Source organism: Doryrhamphus excisus, linkage group LG21 (genome assembly GCF_037039965.1).
Source record: "Doryrhamphus excisus strain RoL-2023G ecotype Guam linkage group LG21, RoL_Dexc_Guam_v1.1, whole genome shotgun sequence".
Classification (NCBI taxonomy): Eukaryota; Metazoa; Chordata; class Actinopteri; order Syngnathiformes; family Syngnathidae; genus Doryrhamphus; species Doryrhamphus excisus.
The window spans coordinates 2,219,688-2,238,412 of NC_136377.1; the positions used below are offsets into that span (position 1 = coordinate 2,219,688).

General features: G+C 39.5%; 1 long non-coding RNA gene across 1 annotated transcript in view; it reads left to right on the plus strand.

The window, feature by feature from the left end:
• The window catches only part of LOC144894535 (uncharacterized), a 35,557-nt gene that overhangs the window by 9,469 nt on the left and 7,363 nt on the right, over positions 1-18,725 (plus strand). The window contains exon 2 of the long non-coding RNA XR_013625141.1: positions 13,975-14,097. This is a non-coding gene — a long non-coding RNA (uncharacterized LOC144894535). The remainder of the gene's footprint in view (positions 1-13,974; positions 14,098-18,725) is intronic.

The following is an 18,725-nucleotide window of genomic DNA, read 5'->3' on the forward strand; positions in this document are numbered from 1 at the left end:
ATGACCGACACATGAATTTTCCATCCAAATTTTGATGGAATAGATGAGATAGCTAGCTAAGGCTTTGTTGAAGTACTTAATGTTTGTTGTTTGGACTGTACAATGCAATGGTCACAGTCATGATATTTCCAATGTACTCTGTTGTAAATCATATTTGATTGGCATGTAGGGCTGTATAATATTTTTATTTCTAATCTTCTTAAAATAGTATTTCGGGCAGAGCCAAATCATTTTCTCCTGACAAATTATTACATTTGTCTGAGACGACATGACTGCGGTGTGTGGGATTGTTGTTTTTCCGTTTGCCATGTAGTTTATTGCATTTTTGTTGTTTTTGTTGAATTGCAAACATGTAAGGAGGTTTTCCCAACAATCCACAACCGTTTTTTGAGCTAGTCTATCATTTTTTTTCCCCTGGTGTAGCGTTTAAAGCAGGGGTCTCAAACTTGCGGCCCGCGAGACGCTAGATTGACGCCCCCCACCTTGATACCAAAGTTTAATCTTGAAAATGACAGCTTAAAGCTGTGTGCACACGGGACACAATTAACATGATTTTGTTACCCTACCCTGTTAGCCCACCCTGTTTTTGATTAGCAATGATGCTAAAGGCTTATGACGCTGGGTTACAAATAAATGCAGGAAATGATTTGGAATCAAACGGAAAATACACGTCAAGATAAATCATCTCATCAAACATGTCGTTAAAGTTACGACGCCGCTCCCAGATGGAACTTGAATACGATGCTAACTTGCTAATTGGGTCAAATTATTAAGTTTCATTAATGTTCATGTTAAAGGTCAAATAACTGTTAATACTGTACATTTGAATCTGGAAAAAATAATTTCTCTACCAACTGAAGCTGAAGAGACTGACGATGCTGCTGGTATTTTAACGTAATGGTTGAATTTCATTTGAACATGCATCAGATTACAATTGAATGCATCACATAATCAGTTCACAGTTCCACATGTCCAAAAGGAGTAGGAAGAAGCAAAGCTTATTAAATCCTACCCCTCCATCTGGTACTTTTACAATCAGTAACGGTTACATTTGTTCACTTCCTGCTTTCCATAATACAGTTTAAGGTTTTTTTATGTTTTTGTTTTTTTTTAGTAATGTACCTCGTACCAAAGTACAAGTTGATATGACCATCCAATGCCATAATGGGTACCATAGTAAGTGTCAATATAGTGATATATATAGCACATCATGACGGGTTCAAGACTCTTCATCCTTGTATTTAGCAAACATCAAAAACCTGTTCTGAAAAGTCATATCCGTTCAGCAATGCGAGCACAACTCCAGCGTTGGATTGGTTAGGCCAAACTTGGGAGCTAATTTAGTTTTACTCAGACAAGGGCAACTGTGGGTCAATAAAGCTGACCTCTTTTTGCATCTGTGGTTGAGAAAATATTGCTGTCCCTTTTTAAAAAGTGACCCCCGCCTCCCCGTCCAGTCCTCCCCATAGTCTTAAGAGAATGGAGAATCCCAATGGAGTTCTCCAGAAAGAAAGCTAGGTGTGATGAACCCCTTGCGGGTTGTAGAGGCTGTTTTGAAAACGGAGGAAATGTTCACACTTTGGACCCGTAGGGAATCAAACACGGGGAGATTATCAACATAAAGTCCCTTTTCCACCAAATGGTAAACATGGTTCCTGAAACTAAAAGGTTCCGGTTGCACATTGTGTTTTTGAGTTTGCACAGCAGGAACCTTTATGCAAATCAGGTTGATGATTCTACAGAAGCAACAGATTATTATAATGTAATTCAGAAATAAGAATTATACCGGAAAAGCCATAGGCAGTATTTGGTTGATGCGTGGGTATTTCCTACTTCCTGGGTAGAGCTCCAGCAGCGGGGGAAAAAGGGGCTTATGTATGACAGGCCCTGAAGGTGTCATCAAGCGTCTTGCTTAGCGGCTTCCAACTCCGACAGCGGGTCTGCCAGATCCAAGAGTCTCCGGAGATATTGTGGATCTTTCATTGCAATCTTGGAGAATCTGAAGAGTTCTTGTTGAATGGCCTCAGGTGAGAACGTATGTTTGATTGACTTGCTGCCTTGTCAATCCATTGATTGGATGCCTGATGTTGACTTGCTGGGATTATTTTCCCTTGTTCTGCTGACTTGTTGTGGTTCTGCTGAGGGGAGGGGGTGGGGGGGGACATCGGAGCTGAAGAGACTGCTGACGATGCTGCTGGTATTTTAACGTAATGGTAATGGTTGAATTTCATTTGAACATGCATCAGATTACAATTGAATGCATCACATAATCAGTTCACAGTTCCACATGTCCAAAAGGAGTAGGAAGAAGCAAACTTATTAAATCCTACCCCTCCATCTGGTACTTTTACAATCAGTAACTGTTACATTTGTTCACTTCCTGCTTTCCTAATCTAAAATAAATTAAAAAAAAAAATTTTTTAAATTAAAAAAAATTAAAAAAAAATTAAAAAAAAATAAATTAATTTTTTTATATCAATTTAAAGTAATTAAAATAAATTAAAATAACATTTTTTGTCACATACCAAAGTACGAGGTGATATGACCATACAATGACATAATGGGTACCATAGTAACTGTCAATATAGTATTGTTTCTTGAATTGGCTCATCATTGTGCATTGTTTGATTTCCTTACGCAATCCATCCCATAGTTTGATTCCACATACTGAAATGCTATGGCTAGCATAACGTAGTCCTAGCATAGAAGTTTCAAATGTACTTCTTCCCTGAGATCATATTTCTCCTCTCTTGTAGAGAAGTATTGGATGACATTTTTAGCTAATTGGTTATTTTTAGCCTTATGCATTATTATTTTAGCTGTTTTAACGTGGAAATTAGTGGAGTTCAGGACATGAAGCAAAGCTGTCAGACAATTCACTTTTTTTTTTCTACATAACTGTCCGCTGTCCCGGACGCCTTCCTGGTGAGGTGTTCTGGGCATGCCCAGCCGGGAAAAGTCTGTTTCGACTGTTTCCAGTGCAGTCGTTTCCATGTTTCCAAATTCTCGCTGGTTCTGCTCCGTTCTCTCAAGTCATCGCACAATGATGTCTACTCAGAGAAATTGTTCTCCAAGCGAAGGTCTCGTTTCCTTGGACTTCATGACCATCTGTATTCACGGAGTAGAGTCACCCTGGGATTCACTTTCAGTGAAAGCCCATTTCTCCTGCATTGATGTCTCATCTGCGCTCCTGCGGCTGCTTGATGTCCTCCTTGTCTAGCTTCTGTTCTTTCGCCCCGAGCTACGCCTCTCTCTCTCTGAAGGCGCAGATGCGGTTTGTAATGCTTGTGCGGTTGAAGAATGATGAAGGCTGTGCGGCAGAACGGAGGTAACATAAAAGCAACTTGTCAGACTGGGTGCTTTACCGCCGTGGAACAGATGGCAGATGGTTGTTATCACAAGTCTTCATATCTGATGGAGATAAGGCTCTTGTCAAACAGGAGCTACGGATGCTATAGTCTGTTTTACCACCTGTAGAATGTGGACTGACGCTAATCAGTCAGGATTGGATGATTCAGATTTTTCTGCTTTTAATCTCCATAATTAGGCCGTTTATTGGTTAAAAAAAAATATATATATATATCTAATTTGCTCTACATTGCAGTCAATCACCTTAGTATTTACACCCTTACTACATCATTATTATTTATTATAAATTATTTGTACAAATTACTGGTTATCTATCCATCTCTCTATCTCTCCATCCATCTATTAATCTAAGCTTACCTATTATCTATCATCCATCTATCCATCTCTCATCCATCCATTTATTAATTTAATCTTACCTATTATCTCTCATCCATCTATCTATCCATCTCTCCATCCATTTATTAATCTAATCTTACCTATTATCTCTTCTATTCATCTATCTATCAATCTCTCTATCTGTCTCTCATCCATCTCTCCGTCTCTCATCTGTCTCTCCATCTATCCATCCGTCTCTCCATCCATCCCTCCCTCCATCTCTCCATCCGTCTCTCCATCTATCCATCCGTCTCTTCATGCATCTATCCATCTCTCCATCTGTCTCTCATCCATTCGTCTCTCCATCCATCCATCTATCCATCTCTCCATCTGTCTCTCATCCATTCGTCTCTCCATCCATCCATCTATCCATCTCTCCATCCATCTATTAATCTAATCTTACCTATTATCTCTCTATTCATCTATCCATCTATCTCTCCATCTGTCTCTCATCCATCTCTCATCCGTCTCTCCATCTATCCATCCATCTCTCATGCATCTATCCATCCATCCGTCTCTCCATCCATCCGTCTCTCCATTTCTCCATGTCTCTCCATCCATCCGTCTCTCCATTTCTCCATCTCTCATCCATCTCTCCATCCATCCATCTATGAATCTAATCTTACCTTCTATCTCTCCATCCATCTCTCCATCCATCCATTTATTAATTTAATCTTACCTATTATCTCTCATCCATCCATCTATCCATCTCTCCATCCATCCATCTATGAATCTAATCTTACCTTCTATCTCTCCATCCATCTCTCCATCCATCCATTTATTAATTTAATCTTACCTATTATCTCTCATCCATCCATCTATCCATCTCTCCATCCATCCATCTATGAATCTAATCTTACCTTCTATCTCTCCATCCATCTCTCCATCCATCCATTTATTAATTTAATCTTACCTATTATCTCTCATCTATCCATCTCTCCATCCATCCATCTATGAATCTAATCTTACCTATCATCTCTCATCCATCTATCTCTCCATCCATCTATGAATCTAATCTTACCTATCATCCATCCATCCATCTATCCCAAACCAAGAGGATCTTATCAATGCAAATACCTACCCCACTCACGGTGCAACCAAAAATAACACAAATAACAGCCTCACTCTACAATAAGGTACACAAAAATACAGTTGTTACTTAGAGCCTTGTGGGTGGTCTGGAAGCACTGTGTGTGTGTGTGTGTGTGTGTGTGTGTGTGTGTGTGTGTGTGTGTGTGTGTGTGTGTGTGTGTGTGTGTGTGTGTGTGTGTTGTGTAGTGTTGGTCATCCATCATCCTGACTTTTATTCTCCTTTCTATTTTCTCTATGAAACTACAAGGGAAGGCTTCCATTCTGTCTGAAATGTGTTATTTAAAAGCTGCTCCCCTTAAGGTCCGGTTCATGTCCCTTTCTGGAGCCATTAGCTCGGATAAAGAAGTGAAGAAGTGAAGAAATACTACATCACGTTACCGTCTGTGGCTTTTATCTTCCGGTGACATCCGATAGAAGCTTATTCCTCTCCGTGCACACTCAAAGGATGAACAACTTGGACTGGACCAGCGACAGATACACAATGTTTTGCGAAGTAATTCCTGGCAAAATACGTCTTGCTCAAGGGCACTTCGACAGGGCTCAGGGAGAACAGAACACTCCATTATTCACTTTGATTATCTGGAGGAAATGATAGAGTATCTAGTGATTTGGGCATCCCTCTTTGTGGATGACTTGCTGATGAGGACGTTCCGTGTTAACTTGGTAGCTTTCCAATGTGCTGAGTTGCAAACAAACAACCACAGGTTCGAGGTCGGAGGGCTCCTAAGCAAACACCAGGGTGGTTGATGTCAGTAAATGCTATCATTTAATTCACTATGGAGGACCAGGGAGTTTGATGTGAAGGTTGGAAGAATTAATTATAGCAACAGAGCGTAGAGATCCAAGTCCCGGCATATATGTGTGTGTGTGTATATATATGTATATATGTATATATATATAAAATAGTCTTCAATGCTTCTGCTATACCCTCCACTTTTTCAGTGCTTTGGTTCTTTGGAAAAGCTTTGATAAAACATTAAACTATTATAAATTATGATAAATACATTTTTATTATTAAATAAATGTTTAATGTTAATTTTTATTTTTCGACACAAAAGATGGAAAAATAAATAAGCAAATCAAAAACAAATGAAACAAATTAACTAATTTTTATTTATTATTAAATTATTAAATAAATGTTTAATGTTAATTTTTTATTTTTCAACACAAAATCTGATGGAAAAATAAATAAGCAAATCAAAAAACAAATTAAACAAATTAACTAATTTTTATTTATTATTAAATAAATGTTTAATGTTATTTTTTTATTTTTCAACACAAAATCAGATGGAAAAACAAATAAGCAAATCAAAAAACAAATGAAACATATTAACAAATTTTTATTTATTATTAAATAAATGTTTAATGTTATTTTTTTATTTTTCAACACAAAATCAGATGGAAAAATAAATAAGCAAATCAAAAAACAAATGAAACAAATTAACAAATTTTTATTTATTATTAAATTATTAAATAAATGTTTAATGTTAATTTTTTATTTTTCAACACAAAATCAGATGGAAAAATAAATAAGCAAATCAAAAAACAAATGAAACAAATTAACTAATTTTTATTTATTATTAAATAAATGTTTAATGTTAATTTTTTATTTTTCAACACAAAATCAGATGGAAAAATAAATAAGCAAATCAAAAAACAAATGAAACAAATTAACTAATTTTTATTTATTATTAAATAAATGTTTAATGTTATTTTTTTATTTTTCAACACAAAATCAGATGGAAAAATAAATAAGCAAATCAAAAAACAAATGAAACAAATTAACAAATTAAACTTTCATATCTAGGCGGGGGTCTCGAACTAGCGTCCCGCGGGCCAAATGCGGGCCGTGAGTTTGAGACCCCTGGCCTATGAGATCTTTTGTGTAACTTAAACTAGATTGGATTTATCAGACTGGAATATCGTTTTGATGATGACCTGATGATGCGTCATTCATTTACCCACACAATGAGGTACAGAAGTTCCATTTCACAGATGAGTGAGGTGAATGTGTTCACACGTTGACAGTCGGAACCTGCAAGGTTTAATCCCGGTGCTCCGGTGCACTGGAAAAGCAGGGCAGGCATTAACCACAGCGGTTTGCTGAAAAGCGTTGAGAATCAATTTTCAATATGCATGTGATCCGACGCACAATGGTAGATGACTGCCCCCCCCCCCCCACACACACACACATCCCAACCCCTCCACCACCGCTTCCCTGCTCCCAGAAGCGCATTTTAAATCCAGTCCAAGCACACGGGCTTGAATAAATCTGCATTCAATTATCGGATTAGCCTTTGATTAAACATGGCTTCCTGTCTATACCACCCATCCGCTGGGAGAATGTCTGCGGATGGCATAAGTTCAGTAATAATGTGATCAGGGATCACTCAGTGGTGGACCTCGGATCGAGTCCAGACCTAAAATTCAAAAAGAAGAAAGTGGACCGAGTTAAAAAAAAAAAAAAAAAGTTATTTATTGCAAACAAGCATTAAAGCGGCTGCACGGCGGTTGAGTGGTTAGCGTGCATACCTCACAGCTAGGAGACTAGTGTTCAATCCCACCCTCGGCCATCTCTTTGTAGAGTTTGCATGTTCTCCCCGTGCATGCGTGGGTTTTCTCCGGGTACTCCGGTTTCCTCCCACATTCCAAAAACATGCTAGGTTAATTGGCGACTCCAAATTGTCCATAGGTATGAATGTGAGTGTGAATGGTTGTTTGTCTATATGTGCCCTGTGATTGGCTGGCCACCAGTCCAGGGTATGCAAGACAGCTGGGATAGGTTCTAGCACCCCCGCGACCCTACTGAGGATAAGCGGTAGTAAAATGAATGAATGAATCATTTGAGTGTTAAGTTGCTGTGTGATGAATTCAGTGCTGTTAGTAATGTGTTCTTTGAAAGATGACAAAGTGTGTCAAACTGTTGACCTCTTGAGATTTTTTCGATGGGTTGACAATTTTTGACTCCAATTTTTTTTTTGACTCCAAATTGTCCATAGGTATGAATGTGAGTGTGAATGGTTGTTTGTCTATATATGTGCCCTGTGATTGGCTGGCCACCAGTCCAGGGTGGACCCCGTCTCTTGCCCACAGACAGCTGGGATAGGCTCTAGCACCCCCTGCGACCCTAGTGAGGATAAGTGGTAGTAAAATGAATGAATGAATCATTCGAGTGTTAAGTTGCTGTGTGATGAATTTAGTGCTGTTAGTAATGTGTTCTTTGAAAGATGACACAGTGTGTCAGACTGACGTCTTGAGATTTTCGATGGGTTGACAATTTTTGACTCCAAATTGTCCATAGGTTTGAATGTGAGTGTGAATGGTTGTTTGTCTATATGTGCCCTGTGATTGGCTGACCACCAGTCCGGAGTGTACCCCGCCTCTCGCCCGAAGACAGCTGGGATAGGCTCCAGCACCCCCGCGACCCTCGTGAGGATAAGTGGTAGTAAAATGTATGAATGAATCATTTGAGTGTTAAGTTGCCGTGTGATGAATTAGTAATGTGTACGAGGAAAGAAGACAGAAACGAGTATGAATACGAGCCTTATTTTGAAGTACTTTGGGTGATTGTAGTACCAGCTACAGAACGGCCAAAAGCTTACCAAAGCTCTGCTACTCCGGTAGCAGCTAAGAGTTTATTTTATTTTTTTTACCGCTCTGCTGATCTGATTTTATTCCGAGTGTAGAGAATCAGAGAGACTCTTCTCCGCTACACATTCATCTTGTCAGCCTATTTCTGCTTCCTATTGATTATGTACTACTGTGAGGTCATTGATTTTCCAGCCGAGCGACTCAAACGAGCAAATAACCGTGATATTAGTGTTGCATTTGTTTAGCGAAAAGCAAGCGTGTGGCACGGTCAGATTGATAAGGTAATTGCTGGGGGGAAAAAAAAACGGTCGCAGCGTAGAAACCAAACAATCTATAGACATTAAATAATACCCCAGTAGTCGCGTTTACACTCCTGTTATTCTTTGCTTCCATCACATTTTTCAGGCTATGGGATCTCTGCTGGGACATACCTAGTTTGTTTTTAATTAGTCTTTACAGTTGACTTATTCTGAACTTAAAATGTTTCAAATAAAGTGGGAAAGAAGGGAAAAGAAGCCCAAAAAAATTACCACTTCCACACAGTATGAGAGGAAAACCTTTTCCACTCAATCGCAGTCATGCCAGGTTTGGGATATGTAAAATAATAAGTGTTGCAATTAGGAAAAAAATATTATTTTCCGCTAGTAGGGGTGCAATGGGACAACTGTCAGAGAAAATCCGAAATTAGGGACATGTGGGAAAAGTCCTAGTAGATTTTGATTGGTCTAAATTGATTGGCGCAAGAATGTAATTGCCCAAACTGTTTTAAGTTAATAAATTGTGTATATAATCTCAATTTAAATGTTGTACTCTCTAATTGTTGAAAATGAATCATTTGAGTGTTAAGTTGCTGTGTGATGAATTTAGTGCTGTTAGTAATGTTTTCTTTGAAAGATGACACAGTGTGACCTCTTGAGATTTTTTCCGATGTGTTGACTTTTTTTGACTCCAAATTGTCCATAGGTATGAATGTGAGTGTGAATGGTTGTTTGTCTATATGTGCTCTGTGATTGGCTGGCCACCAGTCCAGCGTGGACCCCGCCTCTTGCCCAAAGACAGCTGGGATAGGCTCTAGCACCCCCCGCGACCCTTGTGAGGAAAAGCGGGGGGGGGGGTCACCCTGGACTAACCACCAGTCATTTGAGTGTTAAGTTGCTGTGTGATGAATTTAGTGCTGTTAGTAATGTGTTCTTTGAAAGATGACACAGTGTGATAGCTGGGATAGGCTCTAGCACCCCCCGCGACCCTCGTGAGGAAAAGCGGGGGGGGTCACCCTGGACTGGCCGCCAGTCATTTGAGTGTTAAGTTGCTGTGTGATGAATTTAGTGCTGTTAGTAATGTGTTCTTTGAAAGATGACAGTGTGATAGCTGGGATAGGCTCCAGCACCCACCGCGACCCTTGTGAGTATAAGCGGCAGAAAATGAATGTATTTTCTGTCAGAGAAAATCTGAAATTAGAGACATGTGGGAAAAGTCCTAGTAGATTTTGATTGGTTTAAATTGATTGGGGCAAGAATTTAATTGCCCAAACTGTTTTTTTTTAATAAGTTAATAAATTGTGTATATAATCTCAATTTAAATGTTGTACTCACTAATTGTTGAAATTTAAATTTTAAAGGTTCTAAAAGATACTTTAATATACTTCACAACAGTACAATTTTTTCTTTTCCAGTAACATCAACCCACTGTTTATTTTGTGCTAATAACTCTGGTAATTATTGCTGTGGTAAAACAGATTGAGTACAGTAATTGCATAGTAGAAGTTCTCCCAACATCCTATGAGTTCGTTTGAGTTAATCAATACAATAACACAAATTAGTTTACATTTAGTTCACACACACACATCCACACATGTAACGTCTCGCCGCACACCCTCCCCGACATATTCCCACACCCGCAACAGTGAAAGTGACACATCAGCAAGCAGCGCTTTGACAGCGAGCGCCAAACAACCTCCTCGTGCAGCTGACACGCGGATGCGACACACAATCACACAATGACTCCTCATTGAGTCGGCAAATCCCCGGAGTTGGAACTGACATCATGTAGTTAGCGTTTCATACGTTTGTCACGGCGACGTGCCATCTGCCAACCAGCGCAGTCGGGTATGAATGGCAGAGCCTGCTATGAATTCCTTGGTTGTCTGACGCAGCCAATGGACCGTCTCGCACACCCACGGCCCACCCGCTGAATTATGGAGACAACAGCCTTTCAATGGCCGCTACGTAAAGTGTGTTTTAGCATCACTTTTAAATTACATTTGAAACACTTCTATGCTAGGACTACGTTAAAAAGCCATAGCATTTCAGTATGTGGAATCAAACTATGGGATGGATTGAGTAAGACCCTCAAACAATTCACAACGATGAGCCAATTCAAGAAACAATACCCATTATGGTACCCAAAACTATGGTACCCATTATGTCATTGTATGGTCATATCACCTCGTACTTTGGTATGTGACAAAAATAAACAAATTAATAAAAATTAAATAAAATACGATTTTATTTAAATTGAATGAAATACGATTTTATTTAAATTGAATGAAATACGATTTTATTTAAATTGAATGAAATACGATTTTATTTAAATTGAATGAAATACGATTTTATTTAAATTGAATGAAATACGATTTTATTTAAATTGAATGAAATACGATTTTATTTAAATTGAATGAAATACGATTTTATTTAAATTGAAGTACGATTTTATTTAAATTGAAGTACGATTTTATTTAAATTGAAGTACGATTTTATGTAATTTTATGTAATTTTATTTTAATTAAAAATGGTATGCAACAAACAAATAATAATAAAAATTACATTAAATTACAAAAAATAAATAAAATTACATTTAAAAAATTAAATTACATTAGGAAAGCAGGAAGTGAACAAATGTAACAGTTACCCATTGTAAAAGTACCAGATGGAGGGGTAGGATTTAATAAGCTTTGCTTCTTCCTACTCCTTTTGGACATGTGGAACTGGGAACTGATTACGTGATGCATTCAATTGTAATCTGATGCATGTTCAAATGAAATTCAACCATTACCATTACTTCCTGTCAACTTTAATCTGAAAATCTCTGCGGGATTGACAGAGTTTTATCCAATCTAAGAGTCTTGGAAGTCTCCCAAGAATTCATATTCATCTGTAGTCACATGCAACTCTTCCAGTTATTAACTTATTCATGCTAGAGAGCTGCCGCCGAGCTTTCTCTCATTTCCTTCGCATTTCAGGGCCTCCTTCTTTCTTCAGATTCGGATGAGTGATATCTGTGGCACCAATGGAAAAATTAATATCGGTGAAAATGTGAAACGGGGGTGAAATGGTGGAATATGTTTGACAACAAACAATAAAAATCCAACGTGGGCACCAATGTTGACTTTTTCTGTTGTCGTTGAAGAGTTTTCTGGTGTTTTGGGGATATAAAAGTGAAAGCACATTTTTTCCTGCGGTTTCTACTGCTGATCGGTCCGCCCCGAGTAGATTTTGAAACGTAAATATTTTATTTTGACAAAGTGATGGCTAATTTGAAACGAACACACCGAGAATCAAGTTTATTTGTAGTCCTGAGTTACTTTTCTTCCTGAGAACTTGGCGACAAGGAATCATGACAGATAAATTTACCAGAAACTCTGTAAAAACGTCAAAATAAACTTCATCACAAAATAAACCGACCAAGGTGAGACAGGAAGTCCAGTCCCGGTTCTGCTTTTATTCAACATACTAACTCAGTATCTTTGTACTTGTTGGGCAGATTTAATACAAGTAACATGCTCGGCATTGACATTTTGTGCTTCGTTTATGTGAGTGTGCATGGTGTGTTGCGTAAAGACAACCACTTATCTGCGCTATAAGACGAGACTGACAAACACCCTGAATCTGAGCTGTTTAACTGGACGATCTCCAACCTCACACTGGAAGCCAAAATGCTTGAAGGTGCAAATTCTTCACATATAACGAGCCAAGTCTCCGCCAAGGAAACATACACATCGGAACGAAACGGCGCTCCTGTCCAAAAAAATCCTCTATTCCTCCGGCAACCTCTCCGTTTGACACCATCAGTCACCAATTCACCCTTTTCCCCTTGCCTTCAAACCGCTTTAAAAATAACAGGCACTGCTCTCTTCAAATCATACCACTTTAACAACGGACCAGTGTCCCCTGTGGTTTTGGTTCCTGTGTAGTTTCCCCCTTCGGTTCAACGATTTGTCTTCATGAAGTTCAATACTACACACATTCATTCATTCATTTTCTACCTCAAGTCTTTGAGCGAGAGGCGGGGTACACCCTGGACTGGTGGCCAGCCAATCACAGGGCACATATAGACAAACAACCATTCACACTCACATTCATACCTATGGACAATTTGGAGTCAAAAAAAAAAAAATTGAGTCAAAAATTGTCAACCCATCGAAAATCTCAAGAGGTCAACAGTCTGACACACTTTGTCATCTTTCAAAGAACACATTACTAACAGCACTAAATTCATCACACAGCACCTTAACACTCAAATGACTCATTCATTTTACTGCCACTTATCCTCACTAGGGTCGTCGGGGTGCTGGAACCTATCCCAGCTGTCTTTGGGCGAGAAGACTGGTGGCCAGCCGATGACAGGGCACATATAGACAAACAACCATTCACACTCACATTCATACCTATGGACAATTTGGAGTCGCTAATTAACCTAGCATGTTTTTTTGGAATGTGGGAGGAAACCGGAGTACCCGGAGAAAACCCACGCATGCACGGGGAGAACATGCAAACTCCACACAGAGATGGCCGAGAGTGGGATTGAACTCGGGTCTCCTAGTTGTGAGGTCTGCGCGCTAACCACTCTACCTCCGTGCAGCCCTTACTCTCGTTATGTCTACTATATTGGAGAATATGAGTGTAAAGTTGACTATAGGGGTGTTAGTTCATGTCTAGAGGGCTCTACTAATGTTCATTCATTCATTCATTTTGTACCGCTTATCCTCACGAGGGTCGCGGGCGTTTGCTGGAGCCTATCCCAGCTGTCTTCAGGCAAGAGGCGGGGTACACCCTGGACTGGTGGCCAGCCAATCACAGTGCACATATAGACAAACAACCATTCACACTCACATTCATACCTATGGACAATTTGGAGTCGCTAATTAACCTAGCATGTTTTTGGAATGTGGGAGGAAACCCACGCATGCACGGGGAGAACATGCAAACTCCACACAGAGATGTCCGAGAGTGGGATTGAACTCGGGTCTCCTAGCTGTGAGGTCTGCGCGCTAACCACTTGACCTCCGTGCAGCCCTACAGATAGTATAAAAAAAACTCCACAGTTATTGAATCCAGAATTCCTGCTGCATGCCTTTTATTTTACTACAAAAATAAATGATTACTGTGATCGTGAATACTCGGTGACCTCCTAGTGTGTACCGTATGGACATGTGTTTTTTTGATTGTATGTCGCGTTCGAGGCCAGTGTCATCACGATGAACATATATCTGGGCCCAACCGCCTGTCAAGAGTGTCTGACGTGTTTTTTTTTTTTTTTCTAATCTGACAGGTAATCTGGCCAGCAGACACCTTGGAAAAATGACTCCCAGTTGCTCAGCTTCCCTCCTCGTCTCCTCGCACCTCCACGACTTTCAGGCCAGGACGAGCAGATCCAGTCACATGGAACCCTCAGGTACACAAACACAAACATGCATACTTTAGCTGTGTTAACTTAAGGAGAACAAATGTCGTACGTGCATATAAACACAACATGAATGATGATTATGAGTTAGAATCCTCAGGGGAGAAACGTTACCAGACTCGTTGGCGTGAAGGGAAGCAATCCATGTCAAATAAATTGGACAAGGCGAGATAGTGTTTCTAAATTTACGCTGCAAGAAGCCCAAAGGCGAGCGCAAATTTTACTCTCTAATTATGGAGGGACTCGGAAAACAAACCTTCCGTTAAATACCGCTCGAGGTTGCTTCGTCAGGGAACTAATATCACAAGGAAAAGTTATTAAGGGACTCTTTGTTTGGCGGTGAATGTGATGAAAGTACTACTATATCCCATACTCGACCTGCTTTGGGTACTTTCAAAGTATTCATTGTGGTGTGTTTGTGTGTCGCTCACTGAGTCGCATTGGGGTGAATCGATATATTTCACCCCGGTTTTAGATATGGGTCACATGTGCAATTTTCCCAGGGCGGCATTCTCCCGGGGGGGGCGGCACAACAAGGATGAGGGCAGGGAAGATTCATATTTACTCGTGTTCAGGTCAGGCTATGTGTGTCAGATTCCGGCGGGATACCACTGGTCCCCAAACTGCTCGTATGAAGCGGATGAAACCAAACCAGTGAAAGACTATAATGGATTATCATCGCCAATCCACGGCTCTGCCAGGAAGTTTTTACCGTCAGAATAACCAATAGCACACGTTTGTTGTTGTTGTTGTTGTTGTTGGGCAATGCAAGGCTCGTTGTTTTATTACACTTATACAATATTTACGATAATTCTCTACTGCACGGGTTCCCAAACTTTATCAACTCAGGGCCCACTTGAAAAGCTAAAAAAAATGGCCGTGTCCCACTTTTGTCCTATAAAAACAGTACATAGACGAAATGCTGTCACTAGATTCAGGATTTTAATCTGTGGTGTACACACAAGACAGACATTTTGTAAACAGTACATAGACAAAATGCTGCGTTCTCAGAGCACTTTTTGATTTTTATTTTTTGTTTTATATTTTTTTATTCTTGTTTTGTTTTGATTAAATATTAAATATTAAATAATAAATATTAAATAATAAATATTAAATATTAAATATTAAATATTAAATATTAAATATTAAATATTAAATATTAAATATTAAATATTAAATATTAAATATTAAATATTAAATATTAAATATTTACAAATTTACAAATTTAATATTTACAAATTTATATTTAATTTTTAATTTTATTATTATTTTTATTTGTAATTATTATTATTATTATTATTATTATTATAAGATTCAGGATTTAAGCCCAAACTTTTAATCTGTGGTGTACACACAATACAGACATTTTATAAACAGTACATAAACAAAACGCTGCGTTCTCAAAGCAATTTTGTATTTTTTTTTTGTTTTTATTTTTGTTTCCAAATTTCAAATTTTGATTATTAATATTTGATTTTTGATATTTGATATTTAACATTTAACATTTAATATCTAATATTTTATGTATATTTATATTTATATTGTTTATTTTTAATTTTAATGTTATTATTATTTTTATTTGTTATTATTATTATTATAAGATTCAGGATTTAAGCCCAAACTTTTAATCTGTGGCGCACACACCAGACGAAAATAATTCTCATAATTTTACATAACTAGCATGATGACCAGAGAGCTACGTTCCAATCATATAAACTGTATAAGGTTACTAAAATATTGTGACAGGTCAATAACACTCAATAGGTTATTACCTAGGCCTAGAAATATATATATATATATATATTTAAATATTTTACAATAAAAATATTTGCAAAATGAATCATATTTTTAAGGACCTCTCATGACCTACCTGCAGTACCACCAGTGAGCCGCGGCCCACACTTTGGGAATCACTGCTCCACTGTATTGGAGAATCATCGGCCAGCAGTTTTATTCTATAAAACTAGTTTCTAGTTTTATAATAATTCATTACGTTGAAGAGATGAACGTACACGATGTACTGTCACACGCCTCGTACATGTCGAGTTGGAGTTCAATTCCATCACGCAATTACCGCAATAGATGAAATGACTTGCATTAAACATGCAGAATTTGCAGTGAGGACATTCCAACATACGGAGCAATTTCTTTCCCACACAATAAATCCCAATTTAACATTCAGGAGAGGCGTGGAAGGAATATCAGCAGTTGGCAAGATGGCTTCTCCTCCTCCTCCTCCTGCTGCTGCGTGTCTTTTATTGTCAAGCAGCCTCTCTGAGCCACAGGTTTAATCCATCTGAACATTTATAAAGAAGTCATTACCAAATGGAGGCTCCAGCCCAAGCTTTGCTCAATCTCTTCAGCTGTGCTCTGTTAAAGGCTTCTTGTTGCTTCTATATGCTATACACACACCAAAACTTACCACTTCCACACGGATAGGGAGGATAACTATTAAGTTATTTAACCTTTAACATGAACATGAATCAAACGTAATAATTTTTTCTGGGTACATGATACCATACAGCATCCATATCAAACTTGGCGCGGGCCGCACTAACATTAAACTTTCATATCAAGGCGGGGGCCTCAAACTAGCGTCCTGCGGGGCCACATTTGGCCCGCGAGCCGCGTGTTTGAGACCCCTAATGTAGACAATTCTAACACGGAGGTAAAAAAAAAAAAATATATTCCCCACTTTACATTTGCAATGTTAGATTTCATACTTAACAAAGTGGGAAGAAGATGTAGCAAATGAGAAGAAAGCCAAATTGAAGTGGTTCCAGGTGGTGCAATGTGATTTTAACAGAAGGGGGGATAAGTAGATGTATTATGAAATCATAAAAGATTCATTATAGCCGCCAAGCAGGAAATGGAATGGAGTGGGGGGTGGAGGGGTGGGGGGGGGGTTGCTTGTTCCGTGTGCGTGAATGTGCTAATCAAACACCGCAGACAGTCGGATGGGGAACTGGAATAGAATGAGGCTAAGTGGGTTTGTGTTTCTGTCCTGCAGGGAATGTGTAAATATTTCAATTTTGTAATTGTGGCGTTGAGGGGGAATCTGGCAACGTTTTGCCATCTTGTCAAATCTTTTATCCGACGACACGGTCACGGTTTGATTCCGTATTCATGCGCTCATTCATTCATTTTTTACGGCTTTTTCCTCACAAAGGTCGCAGGGTTGCTGGAGCCTATCCCAGCTGGCGGGGTACACCCTGGACTGGTGGCCAGCCAATCACAGGGCACATATAGACAAACAACCATTCACACTCACATTCATACCTATGGACAATTTGGAGTCGCTAATTAACCTAGCATGTTTTTGGAATGTGGGAGGAAAACGTAGAAAACCCACGCATGCACGGGGAGAACATGCAAACTCCACACAGAGATGGCCGATGGTGGAATTGAACCCTGGTCTGCGCGCTAACCATTCGACCGAGTTCTGCACTCCCATAGAGCAGCTACACGCAATAAACCGCATAGAAACCCTCTTAACCTTTTCCTGTAGTGGTTCAGTGGATTTCCTTCCCACCCAAACTGTGTAATTTACCCCACTCCCCGGTCCTACAGTCCCGGTCACACTCCCAAGCGTTCCCGAGGACTTCCGGAAAGCTGCCGTACCCTTTTTGTTACACAAAATGAACAGGACACCGATATATTGTTACTTAGAGCTTTCTCTTGTAGGTCAGAAAACAGGAAACCCAAATGGGTCCTTTTCTTTTTTTGAAGCTGAAAACTTACCACTTCCACACGGAATTGGAGGAGAACATGCCATGAATGACTTAATGACTTCATGCAGGCTTTTTTTTTTTTTTTTTTACAGCTCTGTGATTGGCCAGCAAATTGTAATCACTGACCCGTAGTCGAGATCTTTAAGTTCCCGGGATCCGTAATGTCTCAGGATCTGAAGTGGAAGGCTAACATCGACACCAATCCGGATGGATGGATGGATGGATGGATGGATGGATGGATGGATGGATGGATGGATGGATGGATGGATGTACTTCCTGCGGCTGCCGAGGGAAGTACGGCTGATGAGGCAGTTTTACACAGCAGTCGTTGAATCAGTCGCGCGATCACCCGTCATCGTCTGGCTTTTGTGCTGATAGCAAAGAGGACAAAATCAGACGGTTCAAGGGTCATCGGCGCCCTCCTGGCAGGCAGTCTTACGGATTTGCGAGGTGATGTTGACTTCCTAAAACAGCCAACCTGTTGCTAATACGGTATTGTTTTCTGGAGTCTCACCATCTACCGACAACAAATGATGGATTCTGTGTTGTATCATGCACGGCAACATAAGATGAGTGTGATTCTCATGCGTTTGCCACAAAAGCACAATTCAGGACTCGTCGTCGTGTTTTGTGATATTGAAAGCGTCAGGCTTGTGGTTATTCCGTCACCGCCGGCTGAAACAAACAAATCATGATTAAAACTGTCGCTCCCTCAAGTTGTGCGGATTGACGGGGGGAATATTGTCCCCCACTCCCCCCCCGCCCCCCCCCCCCCTGCCCCGAACGCAGTCGGAGCTCTTACAGCTGCTCTCCCAAGCGGCTCGTTGATTCCCCAAGTTCCCTTGAGCAATGTTGCGTTTAAAACACCTTTTATACAAAGCTGTACGA